At 42.6% G+C, this 27,693-nt stretch overlaps 1 protein-coding gene across 1 annotated transcript in view; it reads left to right on the top strand.

Moving 5' to 3' along the window:
* The first annotated feature begins 5,810 nt into the window (after nucleotides 1-5,810).
* Nucleotides 5,811-27,693, top strand: part of LOC134814254 (isopenicillin N synthase-like) — a 36,564-nt gene continuing 14,681 nt past the window's right edge. Inside the window, exon 1 of the mRNA XM_063822337.1 lies at nucleotides 5,811-5,842. The gene's annotated coding sequence lies outside the window, so the exon portion shown is untranslated. The remainder of the gene's footprint in view (nucleotides 5,843-27,693) is intronic.

Here is a 27,693-nt window from a genome sequence, read left to right as displayed (position 1 = left end):
TTAATATTAATGGATTTGATCTTATGAGAATGACAACTACTGGGGAGAAAGACTGTAAAACCTATCAGTAATATTATCAAGAGTGGTTGCAAGTTTTGACGTTTAATTTATATTTAAAATTGGTAAATTCATAGGCTAAGTAGGCTTATAAGGGATAAAAACCAGTAGGTTACCATAGTTACTACACTGTTATAAGGGATAAATTTACGAAATATAGTATTGGCAACCGCTTGTCAAGATATTGTAAAAAAATTTTCTTTTTTAGGCAAGAAATTAACACTATCAAAACTACAAATCTTAATTTAAGTTAACTTAAGTTAACTTAAATGATTTACGGATTTATAATGCCCTGCCTCCAACTTGCCAAAAATATCCATCAGAGCATCAAGTACTGCAGTGTAGTCGTGGTAACCAGTAGGTTACCATGACTACACTGGCACACGTACAAGGCACACCTTCGCAACAGTGACAAAAAGGGGGGGGGGGGGGTCAGGGGGCGCTACTCGGTACACTATACAGGGGGGGGGGGGTCAGGGGGCGCTACTCGGTACACTGTACAGGGGGGGGTCAGGGGGCGCTACTCGGTACACTGTACAGGGGGGGGTCAGGGGGCGCTACTCGGTACACTGTACAGGGGGGGTCAGGGGGCGCTACTCGGTACACTGTACAGGGGGGGGTCAGGGGGCGCTACTCGGTACACTGTACAGGGGGGGGTCAGGGGGCGCTACTCGGTACACTGTACAGGGGGGGGGGGGGGGTCAGGGGGCGCTACTCGGTACACTGTACAGGGGGGGGGGGGGGGTCAGGGGGCGCTACTCGGTACACTGTACAGGGGGGGGGTCAGGGGGCGCTACTCGGTACACTATACAGGGGGGGGGGTCAGGGGGCGCTACTCGGTACACTGTACAGGGGGGGGGTCAGGGGGCGCTACTCGGTACACTGTGCAGTGTACACGTTGCTCGTGAAACTAGATAGTACGTTGGTACTCGTCTCAGAATACCAGACAGACGGACGCGTCAACAGTGTTAAAAAGAGATAATTTTTACAGTGCTGATTGTTACTCAACAAGACGGGAGGATGGTAACTAGTGGTGTAACCCTGGTAACTAGTGGTGCAACACTGGTAACTAGTGGTGTAACCCTGGTAACTAGTGGTGTTTCCATGGTAACTAGTGGTGCGACACTGTAAACCATAGAACAAGATATTGGGCAAAAGTACCCGAAATCACAAACAGAAATTAAAAACATGATTTTAATGACAGTACACTAGCGTAAGTGTTCGTGTAGGATATATTCGATATAATGGTTGTCATGGTGATATATTCGGCTCATATTATGAAAGGTTGGCCAGGAAATGTTTAACAAACAGTAATTCTAGAAGGGTACACGTTGTTGAGGTGTAGCAGGGAATATAATTAATTACTTGTCATCGACACACTGATAAAGATGGGAATGGAATCATTTTTGGAAATGTGGATTACCGTTTTTGGGTCCTGTCATCTTACCCTGTCAGCAAGGAATACAGCCTACTGGTTACCATGACTACACCTACTGTCAGCATGATTCAACGAGTTTAAGCAGGTGTTATTATGGCTTGTGTAAAAACCCCGCGATTTCAGAAGATAATGTGCAGCAAAGTGTTTTGTCAAGTGACGTCATGTCTGTTGATAGTGGTGATGTTTGTTGAGTTGGTGGTTAGAGAGGTTTCTTTGGCGTTTAATTGAGAGAAAACATAATATGACTTTGTATAATGACACATAAATTATGCGACATAATGACACACAAATTATGCGACATAATGACGCAGGAGAAAATTTTGTCAGAATGTGAAATGTGACAGGCAAATTTATGAAGAATTGCATGGTTTCAAGTGCTCAGACAGTTCAGCAGTAAAATAAATTATGAATTAAACATAATATATTAACATTACACTACGTAATATATTCGTTTGTGACAGCATGTGACGTAAAACAGTTTGTTGGAAATCATGGTCTTAGATTCAATATAAGAAAAATAAATCATGCTCTAGGGCCTGTCGTGATATCATGGATCGCTTAGGTTCCACCAGGATCTGGTAGTCCTCATAATTCTGCGGCCTCTATGTGTCGTCATCTCGCACAACTCCGAAAAACCGTTGTGAGTTTGGCATGTGAAAATTTGCAGCCCTCCAGACATCGATTGGGTTAACGAGTTGTCGTACGTCACCTCAAGATCGGGTGACAGGGGGCTGAACAGGCCAGAACCCAATTGATTGGGTCTGAGGTCACGTGATTATGAGCCTGAGGTCACGTGACTATGACGTCACCAGAGCTCGTTCTCCGTTTCCCGCTCTTTGGACCAGGTGAGCTTGCATGCTTGTGAAAGTGGGTGTAAGTACAGCTGTACTGTAGTTACATCCAATTACCCCTAATAGAATGAAGATTTATTTTCTGACAGAAAGCTAGAAATTTACCAAAATATCGACTTAGTTCAAAATTTATTTTGATGACCACTCCTGACCTAAAATTGCACGAGAAATCGATTAAACTTGGTTTCAGAACTCAACAATGCTTCCTTATGCCTTAAGGGGGGGGGGGGGGGGGGGGGGGTTCACCCTGATTTTTTTGTGAAACTTAGTTTCGAGATAGCAGTTAACCAACAAACTAGGACCGGTGACCGAACCTTTTGAGGGGGTCCCGGACCCCAACCGCCAAACGGTGCCCGCGGGGCAGCCACGCCCATATTTGGTCCAAATCAGGCCCAATTTAGCCAAATACCCTGAACATGCCCAAAACCCAAATTTTAGGTGCTCTTTTTGTAACTAGTGGTCCCCTGAACTCGTATATGAATTTTCATCAAGATTGGACAAAAAATGACTGAGTTATGAGCCAAAAACCATATGACCATATTTGGGCATACGCACCAAATTTGATCGATTTTTGCCCATAAATTGGTCAAATATCAATATTTTTGAATGAAACCAACTTTATATGGAAGGTAAGCCTATACTACACATTCTCTATGATTATCAGCTCAATATCTACCTAACTGTGGATTCTGTGTTCAAATAGTTGCAAAAAATGAACAAAATCGCCCATATATCAGTTCGCGATATTTGCAAAACTGACTTCGCTCAAAACAATAGAACTCAATAGGGTTTCAATAGTTTTTCATGAAATTTTCAGAATCGACGTAGAATCGCCTCATGACCTTAAGTTTTGTATTAGAATTTTAAGTTAGGCCTTTAACAAAATTTGGCGGTCAAATTCTGAAAAATGCCCGATATTCTTCAACGGTTGAAAAATTCCGAATCGTATGGTTAAGTAAGAATTTTCATTGTGTCTTATCGAAAGTGAATGAGAGAAACACTTGTGACAATTTTATTTACTGGTCCTCTTATTTGTAAAGCTATCCTCAATACATTCAATGACAAAGTGTGATAACCGTTAAAACAGGGGTCGAATTCACAAAAATAACGTAAACCGTTGATTTAAAGCAATCGCCGCTCCTGTCTCTTGATTGCTGATGATGATCAGGAACGCATGACGTATAAATATCATCACGACGATTATTGGTCACTCGAAATCGACCCGTTAAGAATGCAATGTAAGTGCGATGGTTTTTTTTGTGCATTTGTTACCTGTTACTAATTAATCCACAGGATCAAAATGTTTATTGTATCGATAAAAATGGATTTTAAGGCATAAGGAAGCATTGTTGAGTTCTGAAACCAAGTTTAATCGATTTCTCGTGCAATTTTAGGTCAGGAGTGGTCATCAAAATAAATTTTGAACTAAGTCGATATTTTGGTAAATTTCTAGCTTTCTGTCAGAAAATAAATCTTCATTCTATTAGGGGTAATTGGATGTAACTACAGTACAGCTGTACTTACACCCACTTTCACAAGCATGCAAGCTCACCTGGTCCAAAGAGCGGGAAACGGAGAACGAGCTCTGGTGACGTCATAGTCACGTGACCTCAGGCTCATAATCACGTGACCTCAGACCCAATCAATTGGGTTCTGGCCTGTTCAGCCCCCTGTCACCCGATCTTGAGGTGACGTACGACAACTCGTTAACCCAATCGATGTCTGGAGGGCTGCAAATTTTCACATGCCAAACTCACAACGGTTTTTCGGAGTTGTGCGAGATGACGACACATAGAGGCCGCAGAATTATGAGGACTACCAGATCCTGGTGGAACCTAAGCGATCCATGATATCACGACAGGCCCTAATCATGCTCATAAACAAAATACATTATGCTCGCAAAAAAATAAACTGTGCTTAAAAATAGAATAAATTTCAATTATGCTTTTACAACAGCGAAAAGATAACGCTAGAAAACATCAACATAATGCAGAATGCTCTCACACCAGCTCTTACAAAGCGCTTGAAAACACACTTACATGAGAGGGTCCAGTGACATGACGGAATCCTGGGAGGAGGCTCTGTTAGGGTTGCTTGCGGAGGAGGCTGTCCGTTCGTGGTCCTGACTGAACGAGTCCGGGCTGAACAGACCGCTCAGTGTCCGGGTCAGTTTGCTGAACGCTTTGTTGAACATCCGGGTTTTCTTCTGAGAGTAACTGTTGAAATTGCAGTTGGGGATTGAGTAGTGAGGGTAGTTGCGGCACTGTAGGAGAAACTGAAGAGCACAAATCCTGTTAAATTTGAAATTTAAATGACAGCTGCGTAACAAATTCAGAACTGCTTGCAAATTCAAATTCGTTGAAATTGAGCTCGATTAGAGGAAGAATTGGGGATGAGCCCTGGGTGGTGCCCCCGTGGTTACCATGGTAATAATGTAAAACTACAACTCTTGCTCTAACGTCTTGTGAGGTAACTAGTCTCACCTTGCAGTTACTGTGTCTCGAAGCAGTAACCAGGGGTAACCAGGGTAACAGCAATTGTTGGTTTAAAGAGTTACGCGGTTTCAAAGTATGGAGACACGACGTTTATAATAAAGGGGAGTGTCTTTTGGTGGGAATCACAAAACGAAACTGGAGAAGCCGGAGTATTCGTTACCCTGGCAACAGTGTCACGTGATACGGCAGCTGAAGAGCTATTAAAACCATTAACCAAGATTTAAGTCAGTTCGGGTAGGTCATTCTTGAGGCAGATCCATTATAGATGACTACAACTAGCTAATAAGGTCAGATAAGGTAGACATTAATGAATTATATTTATATGCAGCTTCTGTAGAAGTTTTGCGGAGTATTAGAGCCTCGTAGAGAGAGTATTAGAGCTCCGAAACTCTTTAAAAATCAAATGGTTACATTAAAGCAGTAAAGAGCGAGCAAGAATCTCTTACAATATATAAATTATAAACGGTAGCTCAAACTGCTGGCACAGTTTTGGTATCAAATATCAGCGAAACAATCAACAAAGAATGGGTGGCGTAACGCAATAATAACAACGGTATTACTGCAGAGACCTGTGTGAATTATCACTCTTAAATCTTAATGTTAAAAGTGGTGAACGACGTGAGTTCATGTGGTAACTTCATGTGGTAACTTCAGGGGGAGGAGCTGCTAAAGAAACATTCATAGAAATGGTTTTAGATATTAATGCATCATTAAAAGTTGACTTCTTCTTTAAAATTGTGAGGAAATAAAGTCCGCTCGGATCACGACAATCAATACGCAAGGATGATTTCTGTAGCTAACATGAATATTGATACTTCGTTACAACCGATCCAGAACAATGGGACGTGAATAATATTAAAACGTTCAATTTGTCGCAGATTAAAGGGCCATTGAATTTAAAACGGCAAAAATTATTTTATATACAGTAGTTATATAGTAGTGTTGAAAGTATTGAAATACTTTTAATACTTTCAACACTACTATATAACAAATAATTTGAGATCATGAATACGATGTAGTTACATTGAAACGTCGAGTAAACTCCTTTCCCTAATAAGAGCATTTTCACTTGTCGCAACAACCGGGATAAAGATAATTTTACACAGAATACATTACAACAATGCGACTCATAAATAATACTCCAATCCGGATTTTACACAAAAACTACTATTAGGAACAAAAACCAAGGGGATAAAAAGATGAAAATGAAATGTGCAAAGAAACCTTCAAAAGTAAAAATAGCTAGTGCTACGATCAATAAAACAACGAAATTTTAAGTCAACACAAGTTAACTGTAACAGTAGACGTGCATAAGTTGATATAAGCTATCAAAGTGTAGTGTAGTGTAGTGTAGTGTAACTATGGTAACGCAGTGTATAATATGTAAGCTATCAAAGCAGGACAGCAAATTGAAAAGACGTCACCAAACATTAATTAATAAACTGTTCGGTAATCGAATATTTAGGTTAAAATGGGTCATGTTGGCGTCAGTAAAACGTCAGGGAATTTCTATTGCACTTTTAATACTTTCAACACTTTATAAATGTATAACCAATAATTTTAAAATATGAATATGACGTCAAATGTCGAAACGTGATCTGTTTACCTTTATTTAATTATTATTTATTAATTATGCAATCTTCATAACTAAGTCTATTAAAAACAGTGAGACATTTTCTCGAAAGAGTTTAATTTGAGCGTATATGAGATTGTATTGTTTCATTGCACTGAAAAGGAAAAGCTAATTAATTAGAAGACTGTAAATATCGTGTTATGTAAGATATCTCTCTCTCTCTCTCTCTCTAATGTAAGATATAGTAATAAGGGTAAAAATAAGAAAAAGCTTTGCAATAATTTGCATCAATGCGGTACAAGATATTTCAAATAACGTCACTGCATTCAAATACATGTAATTTATATTACCCTTATTAAGTAATTATAATTAAGTGATTACAATTAAGTGATTACAATTAAGTGATTACAATTAAGTGATTACAATTATTTAATTACAATTAAATAATTATGATTAATTGGATTATCAAATAATAATAATTATAACTCCACTTTTGATCTATTGACGGCCACTTATTATTTTCATAATCGCACCGGTTTTTGTCGGTTTTTTTTCAGGGAGTGCGATTACAAAAATGGGCACTATCCGTCGCGGAGTCGAGTCCGCGGCGGAGCCGCCGGACTCCGAGCGGACTCCGAGCGGACTCCGGCGGTGCTCCGCCAAAATGTATTTACAGTGGACTCGAGTACATTTTGGCGGACTCCGAGCGGAGCCGAGCGGACTCCGAGCGGACTTTAAAGTCCGCCGCGGACTCCGAGCGGCTCCGCGGCGGCTCGGCGGAGTGTCCGCCGCGGACTAAGCCACTAGGCGGACTCCGGTCCGCCGCGGACTCCGGCGGAGTGCTTGGCGGACTCCGCCGGACCTCTCCGCCAGACTTGAATCCGGCGGAGTCCGGCGGAGCTTGGCGGAGTCCGCCAGCTCGGCGGACTCCGCTCGGAGTCCACCGGACTCCAACAGAGTCCACTGACTTCCGACCTCCGTCTTCCGACCCTCGGCTAAATTTGTCACGTGACATACAACATAGCATTTTGCAATATTGTGGATGATGATTAATCACTCTACACTCGACTGTCACGTGACTTTTTCAACCCGTTCTCTAGCTGGTCCTGAACGACTTTTCGAATTCCTAACCCTCTAATCTGATCCCAACCCTAACCCTAACCCAATCTTTAACAAAAACATACATTGAAACCCTAACCCTAACGAGAAATTAGACTAACTTCCTTATATGGTCATATCACGTGATCGAGACAGTTTTTCGCCAATATCTCGTCAGGGGAGCATTTTAACCCTATGTCATGGGGGGTGATTCGGAATCAGCGTCCGAAAATACATCGATTGAAATTGGTTTCAACTGTCGGGGGCCCTTTTAGAACAATCTCGAAGATCGACTGTAGAGTGATTTAGCACGCTCGCAATATTGTGGTCAGATGAAAAGGTCGCTAGTGATAAACCTTAACCATTACCCTCACAATGTCAATAGTGTACAGCTCTAGTCCTAACTTTGACCCTATAATGTATAAACGTTGACCCTAACCCTCCACCAAACCGTCCGCAGCGAAATATCAATGTCATTGACTGGTCACGTGACCAAAACAATTTTTGTCATATTATCTCATATGGGGAAGCGTTTTTAGCAAGCAAAAGTACGTCGACCATCACAGGACGACGCCAGCCAGCACTCTCTACGCTCTTCGAGCTCCGATCGTCCTGTGACGAAGTAAGGACGAAGCCTGAGGTCCTCAGGTAACATCGACCACCGATTGAAAATTCAAAGATTTTTTGACATAAAGGTCAAATGTAAAACTAAAATTTTGATGTTGATTGATTGACGACGTCAATTTTTGAGCACAGCGCGAGCGCATGCGGAAAAGGACCGCGTAGCTAGTCAAGATGTTGATAAATATTTGGCTTGTGGCGCGATGTGTTGCTCTAACTATAGCCCTCTCGCTTGCAGTAGCGCGCGACCGCCGGAGGCGGAAATGACCTGGTTAGCTAGGTAAACGCGATGTGCCTTGTAGGATGAAATCCTACTAGCTGACGCCATTCGCAGCTGTGCTGCTCGCTGTACGTCAGCGATCGAAATTTATACGCGTATCCCCCGTTAAGATGTGCTATCAGCTCATAAACTTTATTGTTTATGATAAATAAATTATATTATCAAACTACGCCAAGTTGGTACAGTGGAGTTTAGTTTATACTAGACTCTAGTGGGCGTTATAAAAGAAACCTTACAGTTACTTAGCCAGCTAATCTCAAGGTCGTTTCTCTCACCAGAGGCGCGGCAAAATTCACCGAGCATTAAGGAACGCGCGCTGGGTAAGAAGTAGGTAGTGCGCCATCGACAGTGAGCCGCGCGTGCCGACTGAAGGATGGTTTTTTAGCGCTAATTTCGGCCAGCACAATTTTCTTCAAACAAATAGATATAGAGTATCCTTCCCGACCTCCAATTGCAACAAAAATTGGTAAGCTTACTCATAAACTTACAAGGAAAGTGTCCGAAAAATTTAAAGCATATCCAACCATCAGACATTATGTTACAGCTAAAAGCAGCGTATTTTGCCCCATTTTTATTACTATATCAACTCCGATATCCACCAAATTTTTCGGACAGTTGTGAAAGCCCAATTGGAAGGTCGTCGCCAATTTCCAGAATGATCTCATTTAAGGAACTGAAGATAAATCCGAATAATACGACAAAAATGGTCAAATTTGGACGAATTTGGTCAAATTACGCGACTTTTACAGCTACTTTTGCTCCAAAAGCCGCGCACCATCAAATATGGCACCTAGGCGAAACTCACTGATCTTTCCAAAAAGGTATAACAAATTTGGTATTGTGAAAATTCTCACAGTCTCTAGAAAACAGTGGTACAAATATTTTTAAAATCCAAGCAACTTTATTTTTATCGTGCACCCCCTATAAGTATAAAAAGAAACCTAGCCAGAGTGGAAGTCGGCGCCCTCATTAAATTTTTGGAGAAAATCGCTCGCGCTCTCCAAAATTTGTTGGACCAGGATGATGTCCTAGCCTGGCAGCTCATTGCGCGTCGCAACGAGCTTCGTTGTTCGTCGACGTGCGACGAGCAACGAGATAAATTGCGTGGCGCGTCGGGTGGCACATCTTAACGGGTGATACGCGTATAAATTTCGATCGCTGACGTACAGCGAACATTACAGCTGCGAGTGGCGTCAGCTAGTAGGATTTCATCCTACAATGCAAGGCACATCGCGTTCATTTAGCTAACCAGGTGCTTTCGCGCCGCTGCGGGCGCGCTTGTTCCACAAGTCATTTCCGGCGCTCCTACTAAATCGCTCGCCCAAATTTTAAGAAAATTCTTGTGAAAAGGCCCTTTGGGTATGAAATTGATCGGAATCGGTGTATTTTTGGACGCTGATTCCGAATCACCCCCCATGACGTAGGGTAAAAATGCTTCCCTGGAGAGTTATGGGCAAAAAACCGTTTTGGTCACGTGACAGGCTAGTAAAACATGAATTCGATTGTTTAGGGCTCGGGTTAGGGTTAGGGTTGTGGTAAGGGTTATGGTTAGCTTCGGGGTTATGGTTAGGGTTAGGGTTGGGATTAGGGTTTATGTAAAACCGTTTTGTACGGCTGTAAAACCATAAAAACCAAAGTCACGTGAAATTTTTGGGCGAGCGAATTAGTAAGAGCCCATTTCCGGCGGTCGCGCGCTACTGCAAGCGAGAGGGCTATAGTTAGAGCAACACATCGCGCCACAAGCCACATATTTATCAACATCTTGACTAGCTACGCGGTCCTTTTCCGCATGCGCTTGCGCTGTGCTCAAAAATTGACGTCGTCAATCAATCAGCATCAAGATTTTAGTTTTACATTTGACCTTTATGTCAAAAAATCTTTGAATTTTCAATCGGTGGTCGATGTTACCTGAGGACCTCAGGCTTCGTCCTTACTTCGTCACAGGACGATCGGAGCTCGAAGAGCGTAGAGAGTGCTGGCTGGCGTCGTCCTGTGAATGTGATGGTCGACGTATTTTTGCTTGCTGGGATCCGGCCGAATGACGCCACATGCAACGTGTAGGGTAAAACTAAAAACGCTTCCCCATATGAGATAATATGACAAAATTGTTTTGGTCACGTGACCAGTCAATGACATTGATATTTCGCTGCGGACGGTTGGGTGGAGGGTTAGGGTCAACGTTTATACATTATAGGGTCAAAGTTAGGACTAGAGTTGTACACTATTGACATTGTGAGGGTAATGGTTAAGGTTTATCACTAGCGACCTTTTCATCTGACCACAATATTGCAAAATGCTATGTTGTATGTCACGTGACAAATTTAGCCGAGGGTCGGAAGACGGAGGTCGGAAGTCAGTGGACTCTGTTGGAGTCCGGCGGACTCCGAGCGGAGTCCGCCGAGCTGGCGGACTTCGCCAAGCTCCGCCGGACTCCGCCGGATTCAAGTCTGGCGGAGAGGTCCGGCGGAGTCCGCCAAGCACTTCGCCGGAGTCCGCGGCGGACCGGAGTCCGCCTAGTGGCTTAGTCCGCGGCGGACACTCCGCCGAGCCGCCGCGGAGCCGCTCGGAGTCCGCGGCGGACTTTAAAGTCCGCTCGGAGTCCGCTCGGCTCCGCTCGGAGTCCGCCAAAATGTACTCGAGTCCACTGTAAATACATTTTGGCGGAGCACCGCCGGAGTCCGCTCGGAGTCCGGCGGCTCCGCCGGAGTCCGCTCGGAGTCCGCTCGGAGTCCGGCGGCTCCGCCGCGGACTCGACTCCGCGACGATAGTGCCCAAAACTAATCGCTTTGCTTTGAGAGCAACCGAAAACATATTAATTAAGTGCGATTATATAGGCTAATCTTTAAGAGTTAGGTGCAGAGTTAAGTAAGATAACAGAGTCAATTAAGGGAACACAGCAGGCAAGCAAAACGTTCAAACTAAACAATCATCACAACTGCAAATAATAGGACCTAATCTTGGTCCATCCCATCCTCTCTTCCTATATCGGCCAATACTCAATAGCAATCGTTGAGTTATGTCATGTGACTCAGATCCGACCAATCACATATTACAGGAGCAATGTAAGTGACATTCGATCCTCGGATATTTCATATCATGAGGTTTTCTTTTTCAAAGCCTGACTTCATTAACCGACTGTAGTCATTATTGCAGTCTGAAAGTCAATTCTTATTTTAAGTAGTTGGGGAGAGAGTGCACTGTTGGGGAGAGCATATAACTACATTAAAGTAAGGTGCTTCATAAATTCTACAAATTGCACAGCTCTCAAGTGCAGGCTTTATTTTCATAAAACTTGCATGAAAATAACGTCGTCTGTGTACTTGAAGTTAGAAATATTTCGGATTCAATGGAGAAAATATTGATCTTTTGATTAATTGAGAGAGAGAGAGGGACCCCACACTTGCTTTTTTTCAGGCCACAAAATACAAAAAAAAAGCGACCATTTCTTACAACATTCCACTCACACCGCTACACATGGCACAGTACTATTATAGCGATCATCACGAACAATATAAGCTTATAAATATAAGTAACACTAGGCCCAGCAAAGAGTAAATTTAGTAGAATTAATGAACTAGTGGAGATTATAAACCACTATTGGGATGAAAGTGAGATGAGCTAAGTATTAATTAATTTGCTTCTGCACTCCTTGGCCCGTGACGTAAATTATTATCTTATATCTATAATAGACTACTATAGTCGATAAGAATGTTATGTATTTAGTAAGGAGCTTATAGACTACTGTAAAGCTGTAAGTATAAGTCGATAAGAATGTTATGTATTTAGTATAAAGGATGTGTTCAGTATTCGCTGTTGGGAGGAAACGATCAAATCAGTAATTATTTACATAACCCTAACATAACCAAACCAGTCATAAGAGCAACAAATCTTCACCGAACCGAAATTTTGGTCGTTTCCTAACTGATATCAAATGTAAACAGAACAGAAGGCAAGCCATATGAACAGTGTAGTAAAACAACAAATTCAATTATATATCCACAAATCTAATAATTTGCATTCTATACTGGTCCAAGTACCAACACTGAATACATACAAACCATTCAACTTTGAAAAACATTATCATTACTGCATTCAAAATTTATTTCATTTAAAATTTCGAGAAATTGAGGTGGAGACTGGAGGGATCAAAGGTATAAATGGATTGTCTTGACTCCCTCAAAAAATAACACCGATCCCTTGCAAAACAACACGTATCATAGCAACACGTATCATAGCAACACGTATCATAGCAACACGTATCATAGCAATGTAATCAGTATTGTTATTGTTTAATACACAGCACAACAGAATTTTAACAGATTTATACTCTCTGACTCCACATAACAGTAGGTATCAAGTAACATCAAACAAGGCATTTATCAGGATTTTCACACCCGGCTTGTGTAAACCCCATCATCTTCAGTAACTTCAGCCGAGTATTAAGTTTCTAGTTAAGGGGGGGGGGGGGGGGGGGGGGGGGGGGTCTGGTTAAGTTTCTAGTTACATTCCAGGGATGTAACCCGGTTTCTAGGTTACAGCATTATCGAGCGGAAGTGTTACCAGGTAACAGTGTTACTAGGTTACAGCAGGTTACACCACTTCAAGTCCCTAGTTACCAGGTTAGGGAACGTTCACCGGGGGAGAGAGGGTTTGTGATTAGGAAAATATGACAGTGTTACCAGGTTACGGTACTTTACCAGGTTACAGTGTTACCAGGTTACAGTGTTACCAGGTTACAGTGTTACCAGGTTACAGTGTTACCAGGTTACAGTGTTACCAGGTTACAGTGTTACCAGGTTACAGTGTTACCAGGTTACAGTGTTACCAGGTTACAGTGTTACCAGGTTACAGTGTTACCAGGTTACAGTCTTACCAGGTTACAGTCTTACCAGGTTACAGTCTTACCAGGTCACAGTGTTACCAGGTTACAGTGTTACCAGGTTACAGTGTTACCAGGTTACAGTGTTACCAGGTTACAGTGTTACCACTTACCAGGTTACAGTCTTACCAGGTTACAGTCTTACCAGGTCACAGTGTTACCAGGTCTCAGTGTTACCAGGTTACAGTGTTACCAGGTTACAGTCTTACCAGGTCACAGTGTTACCAGGTTACAGTGTTACCAGGTTACAGTGTTACCAGGTTACAGTGTTACCAGGTTACAGTGTTACCAGGTTACAGTGTTACCAGGTTACAGTGTTACAGTGTTACAGTGTTACAGTGTTACAGTGTTACAGTGTTACCAGGCTACAGTGTTACAGTGTTACAGTGTTACAGTGGTACAATGTTACAATGTTACAGTGTTACAGTGTTACCAGGTCACAGTCTTACCAGGTCACAGTGTTACCAGGTTACAGTGTTACCAGGTTACAGTGTCACCAGGTTACAGTGTTACCAGGTTACAGTGTTACCAGGTTACAGTGTTACCAGGTTACAGTGTTACCAGGTCACAGTGTTACCAGGTTACAGTGTTACCACTTACCAGGTTACAGTGTTACCAGGTTACAGTGTTACCAGGGCACAGTGTTACCAGGTCTCAGTGTTACCAGGTTACAGTGTTACCAGGTTACAGTGTTACCAGGTTACAGTGTTACCAGGTTACATTGTTACCAGGTTACAGTGTTACCAGGTTACAGTGTTACCAGGTCACAGTGTTACCAGGTTTCAGTGTTACCAGGTTACAGTGTTACCAGGTTACAGTGTTACCAGGTTACAGTGTTACCAGGTTACAGTGTTACCAGGTTACAATGTTACAGTGTTACAGTGTTAAAGTGTTAAAGTGTTACAGTGTTAAAGTGTTACAGTGTTACAGTGTTACAGTGTTACAGTGTTACAGTGTTAAAGTGTTACAGTGTTACAGTGTTACCAGGCTACAGTGTTACAGTGTTACAGTGTTACAGTGTTACAGTGTTACAGTGGTACAATGTTACAATGTTACAGTGTTACAGTGTTACCAGGTTACAGTCTTACCAGGTCACAGTGTTACCAGGTCACAGTGTTACCAGGTTACAGTGTCACCAGGTTACAGTGTTACCAGGTTACAGTGTTACCAGGTTACAGTGTTACCAGGTTACAGTGTTACCAGGTTACAGTGTTACCAGGTTACAGTGTTACCAGGTTACAGTGTTACCAGGTTACAGTGTTACCAGGTTACAGTGTTACCAGGTTACAGTGTTACCAGGTTACAGTGTTACCAGGTTACAGTGTTACCAGGTTACAGTGTTACCAGGTTACAGTGTTACCAGGTTACAGTGGATTGGGCGACATCTGTCCGACAGCGACATCTGTCCGACAGCCGAATTAGGGATTTCGGACAGATGTCGCTGTCGGACAGGAGTCGTTTTTGGCGAAATCTGTCCGAATTTCGGATCATATTGTAATTTCGGTTCACATTTGTATTTCACAAGCTCACTTTACTTCTACAGTGTAGAAGTAAAGTTAGCGATCGATCACATAATTACCTACAAACGCAAAAAAATCTTATGATTGAGAGTTATTCTCTAAACTAATACAAATTTGGTTGACAGTACCTACTATAATTATAAGTAGCAGTAATTTAATAACTTGCCTGTCCACATAGTGAGTACCGATGTATCGTACATATCGATTGTCCATGATGTTTACCATCTTACACTTGATTCAGCCTTTTGCTATTAATTGAATATAATTAATGCAAGATTATTCCATGGGGTAAAATAACTAACTTCGACTTAGTTCAAGTAATAAGTTGCAGCCTAATCAAGAGAATAAAAAGTAAATAGAGACTTATGAGATTAACAACCTCGAGTATCCAGAGCAAAGTGCAAATCACTGCTTTGACAGAGTACTACACAAAATCAACCATTTCTAGCAAAGGCAGTTTTAATTCTTGCCTGTTCGTCGCCATGGAAACAGAGTATTACGATATAAGTATTTAAAATGCTGATTAAGTCGGTGTCTCAGGAGACATCGCACAATTAATCTTACTTGGATTAAGTTTAATTTACTAAGCATATTATATATATCAATATGCAACACTTGGTGAAGTTGAATGATTTAATTTAATTTCGAAACCAAATTGGACGGAACAAACGTTAAATAAACTTTGCTCGTGCGGAGCATAGTCACGTGACATTTTCCTGGCTCCTGATTGGTTGCCTTGTGAGTACGTACTTAGTATCTCTCTCCTTTATCACGCCAATTGTCTCACACGCGCTTCTCTGATAGTTATTTAGAAAGTTAGAATATATATTCGCATGTATCCACATTCCACACTATATTTACATTACACGTTCAACGTGATATCATTATCAGTGCAGTGTGTACAACACCAACTACACCAGAGTAGGCCCTGCCATCTCGAAGTGGCTTCTCTGATAGGCCGAGCAAAGTCACGTGACTTAGATACTCTATTCTGGTTGGCCCATTTGTGTCAGAGACGCCGGAGGGGCGTATGTTTACTGTTTAGGGCAGAGTTCCTCGAAATATAATGGAGATAATTATAAGATAAGGGTTGTTCTAAGTAGCTACTCGAGTATTTGAGTATCATGCACGTGGGCGCTTTTCACTGAGTATATCATTATCATTTGTGATTTGAGCAAACTGCAACTCACCTCGAATAGCTTATTGCTAAAGTGGGCCGTAAAATAGATCAGTGGTGATTGGTAAAACCTACTCCAGTTATATAACGAGGACAAACTTGCTACGGAGCAAAAGAAATTGAATATTCTCTCTGCTAAACAAAAGTTTATTTATAACGATCTTATGATCTTCTGATTTAAAATACCTTACTCGGGATTATTATGACCGGGATAAAGTGGCGGGTTTAGGGTAATTTCGCCATATTTTTCCCGAACCACATTTTCACCGGTCGTTAATAAACCCGCCGACTCAGCTTTTAGGGTTCCCAAGGGGTATGGGTGCTCATATTTTAATGGTTGTCTTATATTCACTAAAGAAGACTATTGGGACACTTGTTGTAGGTTTTTTCGACTTCATTTGGCTAAAATTGCAAAAAATTCACCTTTTTGCCCAATTCTTGTCATATATCCTTATTGTCAAAGTTGATTTAAATAGGCCAATTTTTAATTTCTTAGGTATTGACTATCTCTACATAATGAAATAGGACTCAAAGTAAAAGTAACAGTTAAATTAAAACTCGAATTAATTAAAACGGTCAATAACATGAATCAGTTTCATCAGTCATTTATTCATAATTCTAAACAATGTGAACGATGCATTCTTTCGAAGATTTTCTACAAATTGAGTCATAATGGTTATTTGATACACGTAAACATGTAATGCTAATTCAAAACAACGAATTTGCTAAAGTCTACTTTCAACAATTATTGATAATTCGACTTGTTTCACAAGTTTTAGCAATGCGAAAATTTCTGAACCTGCTTATCTCTAATAAGGAAATTTACATCTGAGACAAAATTTTTGAATCTAAAATTGAAAGGTTGGACACCGGTAAAATGGCGACCGGGAAAATGTGGTGGGTTTTGAGCAATTTCGCCATATTTTTCCCGAACCATATTTTAACCGGTCGTTAATAAACCCGTCGTAATAATCCCGAGTAAGGTAGTGAACATAAGACGTGAATAATAAGAGGGAGTTATTTGCGTGAATGTTTAGTTACGAACGAAATGATTTCGTTTTATGATTATTTTGAAAATTACCTATATATAGACTAGGTGACACTGGAATTCGAACCCTGAACCTTCTGCGCAGAAGGCGGATGCTCTAACCACTAGGCCACCTAGTATAGTTACCTATATATATACAGGATTAAACAGGATTAAACAGGATTAAACAGGATTAAACATAAATTTGTCAATGAGAGCCCTAACACTCACGTCTTGACTATACATCAATATAATAGAAATAAATAAATAAATAATGTGCAAGAGTGTTCTTAAAATAAAAATGTAAAAATCATAAAAATTTAACTTCGTCACATCTTTTGTTGAAAGAGAAACAAGTGCAAATAATATAATTTAATTCCCACGAACATATTGTTCCAAAATGATATGATATGGTGATCGTGATATGAAATGAAATGAAGCTCGACTTGACCGTCACGTCTCCGCAGAGGAGTTCTGTTGAGGTGTAGCGAGGACTTTACAGCTGGACTTCAGCAGATCCTTCTTAGTGACTTCCTTCTTCGGGAAACGCCTGTTGTTTGCTCTCACCAAGAACCTCGCTGTCTCTCTTATGAGGCTGACATCTGTGGATAGCCCCTCTAAGTTTATTGTTTACCCCATATACTCAAGCAAGATGGAGTACCTATTTGTTTGCAGTGTTTGGACATGATTCTCAGTAACCTATTAATAATGTATTCAGTATTCAGTAAGTTTGATTATTATGGAATATTTGAGTATAAATCTGATCTGTAACCGTCCCTTTTAATTTTGAGCCCACATTTTTCACCGCTGACACTTATTTAACCTCACGTTACCGATAAGTTAAAAACTTAGATGGCAAGTACGTACGGTACAGGGCTTTAAGTACGTACGGTACAGCTACTTTTAAAGGTACGTACCGTACAGGCACTGTAAGGTACAATTTTTTTTCAAATTTTTAGAATCAACTTCAGTGAATTACTTGCAATTTTTTATTAGTATTATGAATCATCATCATAATTTTTGAGATAGAATTCGAAAATAAACCAAGTGGTTAAAACAATAAAAGATTTAAGAGAAAAATTTCTGTACCGGATCGCTCTTAACCGGTACTACACTACTACTACTTGTAATTATCGTTAAACTCAAAGCTTCATCCTTTTGTTGCAGTATACGAACACCAGCTTTTCAGCTAGCTCAGGTCGCAACCTTAATCTACGCTTGTCCATAATATACTCGTAATCTCTAAAATTGGTCTCACAAATTGACGAAGAACTTAAAACACTGAATACTATTTGGGCCAACTGTTTAAGCAGAAAAAAAAGTTCTCCTCCAAAATATTTCCAGTATATTGACGGATTAATAAGCTTCATAGGTTCTGATTCCGCATCAGTGTAGGGTTTAACCCCTTCTCTGTCGATTTGTACCTTTCAGCCTACTTTATTAAGTACGTACCGTACAGCTAATTTAAAGGTACGTACCGTACGAACTTACCATCTTAGGTTAAAAACCGCGGCGTGCAACACTAGTTTATAGTTACCTGATTAATGACAAAATCGTGCCACCTACAAAAGCTGGCACTTCTTCTGGCAGTGAATGAGTGAGATATTAGGTAGTCGTACTGCAGTAGTAACCATGGTAACGAGGGTAGTGCGACACGTGCAGATATTAAAACTGGGCTCCTCATTCTACTGCTTCTGGTGAACTAATGACGTGGCAATGTATCGCTCAATAAATAACGTGACAATGGGAATTGTGTAGATAAGAGAGCAATAAACACGTCCACAGAAAATTCGATTATTTACAGAAACCATTATCGTGGTAACCATGGTAACGTGGGATATGTGCACTTGCTTTGAGAAACGTTTAATGTGCAGAAAATCTAATTGTGCGCAGTTAAGAGTAACGTCTCAGAGTCAGAGGAAAGACCATGCCTGTAAAAACATTTAAAGTTTATGACGGGATGGCTGAAAGTTGCATCCTGTCCAAATTCTATTGGCAGATGGATAATAATGGCAAACCGTAGCCAAAATTGTTTTAAATATTTTGCTCGTGCAAAAGGCCTTATATTAAAGTAATTTGGCAATGGAGATCATTTTCAAACACAGTTTCAAAAACGATTCAAATGATGCGATTTTAAATGCATATTAACCATTAAGGAATAGGGGCTGCCAGCAGTTTTTGCCAAATAAATGTGGTTCGAAAAGGGATGCATATTTTAGACTTTTGGAAAAATTTCAGGAAAGTTGCTTTCAGGATTGAAATCTAACAATTGTAATGTAAAATGATAAATCCAGCAAGACATTGTTTTACCAATTTAGGGGTCAGAAATGAAGTCCTGGACATGCTTATTGCTTACAGTAAGAGCCACGACAGTGCCACGACAGTGCCACAACGGCGCGTCGAAGCGGCGAAGTCCTCCAATGTTGACAAGTTCTTTACGACTACACGTGTTCTTTACGACTACACATGTTCTTTACGACTACACGTGTTCTTTACGACTACACGTGTTCTTTACGACTACACGTGTTCTTTACGACTACACGTGTTCTTTACGACTACACGTGTTCTTTACGACTGTAAGAGCCCAGCCGTCGTTAAACTGGCTGTGAACTACAAAAGGTGGCCTGGAATAATACGTCAAACAACCTAGGGCGGAGAGTTTATTTAAGGCTCCATAGAAGCTTTCCTATAGCTCCCAAACATGATCAAACCTGGATAGCCCGGGCAAGCGGGTCAATACTTACCTGCATCATGTCCTCCTTCAGGTTCCACCAGGGTCTCGGGTTCGTAACGTTCCACTAATTTAGTGGCACTCGGAAGCCTCCGAGAGACACGGCATCATTCCGTATTAGTAGTGTTGTTATTTTAACGTAATTTCAATGACAATTTGCAGCACAGGATTGCTCCTGGCTGGTGACCCTTGTTGTCACTGATTTATATAATAACACCAGTAAGGTACGCCTATTTAAGGGGCCAGAATATAGCTTCTGACATCAAGGTAATTATACCAAGCAATGGATATATATAATCGTAATATCGTCATAATAATTTAACGTAAGTTCTAATCCTAAAGCCTTCTAGGAGTACTCACTCCGGTGGTCGTTAGATCTCTGGTGAAGCTTAGAGGCGTAGAATCCGACAAGGTTCGACGTGGTGGCTACTCCGGGAAGTACTGCGACAGTTGTGTATCATCGTCAGCCGCTCGATAGTGTGGTCCAGAGAGGTCGGCAGAGTTCATCAAGGTGGTGAAGTCCTTCCGGATACTTCCATCTTAAGTCACGAGCGGAAAAACGTAACGTACTCTGGATCGGCCCAAGAGAAGTGATGCGACGTGACACGTGGTTCACAGGTCGCTAGCAGTATCTTGAGGGCGACAGTCTCGGCGGCACTTCTTTGGTTGTTACCGGGGCGGGCCGCGCTTGGTCCGTTATCAGACCAATTACCATAGTGGTATGGGTCGTTATCTTAACACCCAACTGAATGGTGAATCCTTGGCGAGATCCTAATTATCGACACTTCAGCTCCTGGCTGGTTTGGCCGTCTGCAGGTCGGGTTTCGGTAACCATGGCAACCGATGTTACCATGACAACCGATGTACGCCGGTCCAGGGCGTACTATCAGGGTAAGGTCCGGTCTTGGATAACGTCAGATCCGGGGGTTCTTACAGCTTTCTTTCTTTAAGTTGACGCCCACGTCAATTATTTGGGGGTACATCTCCGTTGAGCATCGGTTGTTCTGCTGTCGTTGTCGAACTTTCATCACTGTCGGCTGTAAGGGTTCGTAGTTCCGGTTTTTCCTACGCGGACTAGAAGGCTGTGTAAGTTAATTTACGGCATGCTGTAAATTACCCCTAGTTAAATAAAAGTCAATTAAAAGTGGCCCTCTATAAGGAGCGGCAGTGATATAAATTAAAAGTGGCCCTCTATAAGGAGCGGCGGTGATATAAATTGGGGCATGCGTAATATTTCCCCCTTTTGTCTGGTTCCGGGCAAAAGACCAGGTAGCTTTGATGAGGCCTGGCATGTGGGTCTGGATGTGCTGGTTGGTGGTTCCCAGTGTGGTGTGTGCTGAGACTGGGGTGGATGGCTGAAGCCAGGGGACCGCTGGGCTGAGTGGCGAAGCTGGTGGTCGTAACGGAGGCAGTCCACATTGAGCACCCAAGCGACGAAAGTCGCTAGGTAGCTCGTGGGGATAGCATCCGGGTCGATAGCTGGCGGCGTTGTCTTAGCATGGCGTGCCACTGGGTGTAGGCACTCTGTTCTGGGCTCGCATGCATCGCGTCAGGGGGCTTGTCGGCTGGGGCGTCTGTCACACGTGTAGGTACTTATTGATTTAAAGTACAGCGGCAGAGTCAATCCTGAGCACTAGAGCACCACTTATGACTCTGCCCATTTGCTCTGGAGTTACTGCCCAGGACCCAATCCTATCCTGTTTCTCTCACCTATAGTGATTGGTAATGGTGCTTTATCCAAAGCAAATGACCTTGCCGTGGTAAGGGGGCTTAATCGGCATCACAAGACCAGCCGAGACTAAGCTGTACTGTTCAGCTGAGCAAAACTGAACGTAGGTCGCACGTGCCAACCGTCTTCCTTTACCTCATTTGATCCCTTTTTCTTTTGGAGCTCTCACAGCCTTCACTCACACCTGAGCATATAGGGTTTTAGAAGTTCAGGGTGTGTACTTCAAGGTCGGGCCCTTAATACCGATCATTAGCACCCGTTTTACCTTTACCTTATTAGCGGCATATCATTACTGTCGCGGTAGTAAAACAAACATCTTTCTACGATACGCAGAAAGTGTTAAAACTCTCACTAATACACTTGGACTACAACACCGGATTACCAGTGGAGGAGGCAGGACTGAGCTGGCCTCGTGTGGGATTGGCACACTTGCGCAGGCTTCACAGCCTTGCTGCGATGGTGCTGGTTCCTATCGGGGCTGTGCTCGTTCAGCAACCACCAAGGAATCCACCACTACTACACCTACACTACAACACCGGATTACCAGTGGAGGAGGCGGGACTGAGCCGGCCTCGTGTGGGATTGGCACACTTGCGCAGGCTTCACAGCCTTGCTGCGATGGTGCTGGTTCCTATCGGGGCTGTGCTCGTTCAGCAACCACCAAGGAATCCACCACTACTACACCTACACTACAACACCGGATTACCAGTGGAGGAGGCGGGACTGAGCCGGCCTCGTGTGGGATTGGCACACTTGCGCAGGCTTCACAGCCTTGCTGCGAGGGTGCTGGTTTCAATCGGGGCTGTGCTCGTTCAGCAACCACCAAGGAGTCCACCACGATTAACCCTATACTACAACTCCAGATTTACAAAACAATCATGACTGATAGCGGTAATGAGATGTATCAACTGCCTAACACGGATGAGACATTGATTTTCGCAGAGCGGATCAGGTTTTCTGATTTACGCTTAACATCAGACATTATTGTGATTAAAGGACCTATTTCAACAACATTGCGCGGGAACGCGCACATAATCTCCCATATACACAATAACTCATTATCTCTCAATCCTACCCCACCGTGGAATAGGATACAGATCACCAACATCTGGGAGGCAGTGGCTGTGCAGCTACATGAAGGTGGGGGCCCGTCGACGGAGTTTAAACAGAGGCAGCGGATCTGGGTGGATGTCTCACCTCCGGGTGAGACATTCTTAGAGAAACACAGTTTTCTCCCGGAGACGCTGGCTGCTGCTATTCGACTTCGACCAGCCCCCCGACACAGTGCCCAATCCAAAAGGTCCTAGTACCCGACCGGTGAGGGTAACTGCAGGTGCTGCACGCCACGTCCCCAATACCAAAAAAACAGGTAAAACTCATCATGAATATTACTCTGTTACTCAAATCAACCTTAAACGCAAGTACAACGCTTGGAAAACCCTGCTGGTGAACACTCATGGCAGGAAAAATCCTATTGTACTAGCGACTGAACCATACACTAATAACAAACACCTAATTCCACCAATAAGCAAAGAACTAACCGAGTATTATTACAAAGTTGGGGACATTAGGCCCCGTGCCGCCATAGTAATACACAAAAACCTAGCTGAAAAAAGTTGGGAACTATCGCAATTCACAACCCCGGATCAAGTTGCTATTAAGATTCAACTTAGCTCGACAGAAGTAATTCTGGCAGCTTCGTACATGGATATTAATGGACCAGCTCCATCCCACGAAACCACACCTCTAGCCAAATACGCTATAGACAATAAAATACCACTCATAATAGGCTCTGACACCAACTCCCAACACACTCTTTGGGGTAACAGGTTGTGCAATAGAAGAGGAGAGGAACTACTTGATTTCCTCTCGTCGCTAGGGCTCTCCTGTTCCAACAAAGGTTCAACTCCAACATTCCTCAACTCACGAGGTCATAATTCCATCATTGACCTCACTATTACCAACCAAATGGGGGCTGAACTGATCAGTAACTGGCACGTTAGTGATCTTTACTCAAACTCCGATCACAGATATATCATGTTCGACATTACTTCTGGTCCCAAAAAAGAACCAAGACAAATACGCCTAGTCAAGAACACTGACTGGGCGAAATTTGACGAGATTCTTTACAACAACAATGATCTCCACAACACCTGCGTTAACACACCACACGACATTGATCACAAAGTTAACACCATTAATACTGCTCTCAGAGCGGCCTTCGAGGAGGCATGTCCCATTACTTACATCTCCAGCGCTGTCAGAAAACCACCCTGGCTAACTCGAGAAGTTGAGGAAGCACAGAGGGGTATAAGACGCAAACTCATCACAGCTCGTCGAATCAAAACTGATGCTTCGTGGCTCGCTCTTAGAGAAAGCAACAAGCAATACAACAAGATCCTGTCCAACTCCCAGCGCAATGCGTGGCGGAAATTCTGCGCAGACACAGAATCGGTTAAGGAATCTGGAAGGATGAACAAGATTCTGAAAACCTGTAATGACACCAATAACAAACTTGAAGCCGTTTATAAACCAAATGGCGAACTCACCAAAAACGCAGAGGAGACACTGGAGGTCATGACACAAACCCACTTCAAGGAGAGTGTTACTGATCCGCCAGTTCCGCCTCTCTGCCCCTTACCCATCTCCACAGACTTACTAGACAAAATCTACAGCCCTGAAAGAATCGAAAAGGCTCTCCTATCCTTCGATCCCTTGAAGGCTGCAGGACCTGACACTCTAAAACCTATCATATTCCAGAAAGCCTGGGCTCATATCAAAGACATAACAAAAAACATTATGACAAAAAACCATGAAACGCAACACATCCCAACTTTGTGGAGGGACTCTCTTGGAATCTTTCTCCCTAAGCCTGGAAAAACCGACTACAACAAAGCTAAGTCATTTCGAACGATCACTCTTTCGCCTGTGATGTTAAAGTTGCAGGAGAAAGTGATCTTATGGCATATGCAACATGACCTCAACATAGCTAATGATATCAACAAACGACAATTCGGCTTTAAGAAGGGCTGCTCCACAGAAGCGGCACTTCATAAAGTTACTCACACCATTGAGCGCAGAATAGCCAAGAAAGGATATGTCCTAGGTGTCTTTCTAGATATAGAGGGCGCCTTCGACAATGTCTCGTTCAAGGCTATCTCTGAAGCAGTCAAGGCTACGAAAGTGGACTTGGCTACAGCACAGTGGATCATCAACATGGTAACCAATCGATTCATCACACTAAATCATAAGGATAAGTCGAGAAGAGTACGGATCAGGCGAGGTTGCCCCCAAGGAGGCATTCTCTCTCCTTTTCTCTGGAACCTGGTAGTCGACGATCTCCTTTCCTTTACCGCAAAAGACATCCCGGGTTACCTGCAAGCCTTTGCGGATGATCTGTTGTCTCTAGCGGAAGGGGATGATTTAGACATCATCTGGGACCGAACATGCAAAACTATTAAAACGATAGAAAATTGGTGCAGAACCAAAGAGCTATCTATTAGCGCCCTTAAAACTCAGATAGTCATGTTTACCTGGAATAGTAAGTGGACTCTAAGACCTATAACAGTTGGCAACAACATTATAGGTCTTTCCAAGTCTGCTAAATTTCTAGGAGTGACCTTGGACAGCAAACTCAACTTCAATGAACATATCATCAACACCACCAAAAAAGCCACGGCATCCCTCATGCAATGTCGAAGAGCTGTCGGCCCCACATGGGGTATGAGCCCCAAAACATGCAAATGGATGTACACGGCTGTCATCCGTCCAATCCTATCCTACTGCTGTAGTATATGGATCAGGGCCACTCAAACGGACTATAACGCGAAGAAACTCAAACGTGTTCAGGCATTGGCACTCAGAATGATGTCTGGTGCCATGCCAAGCACACCTTTTATCGCATTGAATCACCTCACCGACACTTCTGACATCATACTGTTCCTGCAAGGCGAAGCAGCAAAGGGTGCGGCCAGGCTACAAGCTTATGGCAGCCTCACTCTTGAAACTATCGCCTTCAGGAAGGGAACTATCAAAAATCATACCACTATCAACAAACAATTCATGGCAGATCTCATTATTCCACCTAGAGCAACGAGAGACCTAACAACACCAACCATGATGCTGGGACGGCACTTCACCGTCACAACTCCTGGAGCCGATAACACTGAATATAGAAATTCACTTCAAAACACCATAGACAACATTACCAGTGAAACAATCACCTGCTACACTGACGGGTCACTCACAGACTCAGGATGCGGGGCTGGCTATATCATCACAACTGACAACAATAACACCACCCTTGAAGAAAGATCATTCAAGCTCCCTGATTATTGCACTGTTTACCAAACAGAGCTCACCGCTATCATTGAAGCTTGCAAATATCTATCTACATATACCAACACACACATCATCATATGGTCTGACAGTCTATCATCTATTCAAGCTCTCTCCGCACTTTCAACGCGGAGTAGAACTACAAGAGACTGTTACGACTCTCTTAATTCACTCGGATCCAACAACACGCTAGATATACGATGGATTGCAGCACACATCGGATTGTGGGGGAACGAAAAAGCAGATGAGCTGGCCAAGCTTGGCACTATCAGTGAATCCACTTTGAAGTGTCCAATTCCACAATCCTACATCAAACGTCAAATCGACAACAAAGTCAACAGACTGAATCAGGAAACTTGGGTAACTGACGGTCCCAGACACACCAAACTGACACTCGGCCACAAGCATGCCAAAATCATCAAAAACCTCAACACTACACTCAGCAACAACAGACAGGATTACAGAACTGCAGTTCACCTCATCACGGGTCACTGCGGCCTAAATAAACACCTTCACACCATTTGCAAATCAAACACCAGTGCTTGTCCTATGTGCGGGGACGGAGAGGAAACTGTCTCACACTTCCTTGGACAGTGTCCGGCTATTGCCCAAATTAGAGGTCAATATTTCCAAGACTACTACCTCTCTGTCAATGACATATTCGACAACCAACACATCACCACAATTGTCAATTTCGCAAACCGCACCAAACGCTTAATTGTGCCGGAAGAGCTGGATCAGACCGGGGTGACTTAAAGTATTATCTCATTATATGCTGTCTCGTCTCGTTTTACTTTTCCAAACCCAGCTGGCATTTAAGCGTATCATTTTGACTCATATAACATCTTACACCATCCTCCACCAATCACTCTGATCTCACCGGTAACCTTCCCCAAGGTTGCCACACCCCAGAGGTAGGCAGAGCATCTCAATGCTATCCTCTCGTGGGCTATCTTGGCCCAGCCTCTCTAAAAAAAAAAAAAAAAAAAATGCGTAATATTTCACAATAATTGAACTTAGTAGTCTGGTTTAGTTAAATCAACGTACATAGTTATCGTAGGCAATACACTTCTAGTGTTTTTGTTATGCAACAATGAATAGTGGTACTTATAGTTAAGAATAGGTTTAAACTCCAAAATAAAATTTAAAACCGTTCTTTTCTTATTCTCACGGCAAAATACGTTAGTCATTGTTCGTCAAGAAAAGGGTTTAATGGTTTATCAGGTGTCTTCTGTGAACCAGCGTCCTTGACGAAATTCACTCTCCGGCGTTGTACGTCTGGTTGTGTTGAGTCCATGTTAGGTGGCGTGTCAGCGTTCTGAAGGGAATTGAGTGTTAGTATATGGTTATTTATGCTAGCGTAGCGATCTAAAAGAAGGTATACTGTATGAAAAGTGGATTGTAGGGCAGAGCAATCAGAATACGCCAGAGTTAAAATACTTATTTAAAAATGTTAAAAAAACTTCCAATTTGGTAAATTTGTAAAGTGGGTTAAATCGATATAATTGATTAAAAATAATGTAGTTGTTTACACGATACGTCACCTGTTTACCGTTGATACTTAGTCCTGTTTGTTTAGAGACCCGTCGGAGTTTCCGGGTAAATATTCCGGTAGGGTGCGACGGTTGTCGGTTCCGCGGCTACCACCAGTGATACGTGGCTGGCTGAGCGTGTCAATGGTCCTGGTTGCTGGGACACGTAGGTTACCGTGGATTTGTTTAATTCTGGTGGAATCGGTGGGAATTGTAGTCCATTTGGTCGTTAGGGACAAATATCCAAGAACCGTCTCGTGGTTGAGAGTTAGATTGGTTATTGGGTACTGGAGGGTTAGGGAATGAATGTTGTGGACCGTCGTAGTGGTACCCGTCCTGATGACTGG

The sequence above is a fragment of the Bolinopsis microptera genome, chromosome 4, assembly GCF_026151205.1.
Source record: "Bolinopsis microptera isolate Bmic1 chromosome 4, MBARI_Bmic_1.0, whole genome shotgun sequence".
In the NCBI taxonomy this organism is placed as follows: Eukaryota; Metazoa; Ctenophora; class Tentaculata; order Lobata; family Bolinopsidae; genus Bolinopsis; species Bolinopsis microptera.
This window is presented reverse-complemented; position numbering and strand designations above follow the sequence as displayed.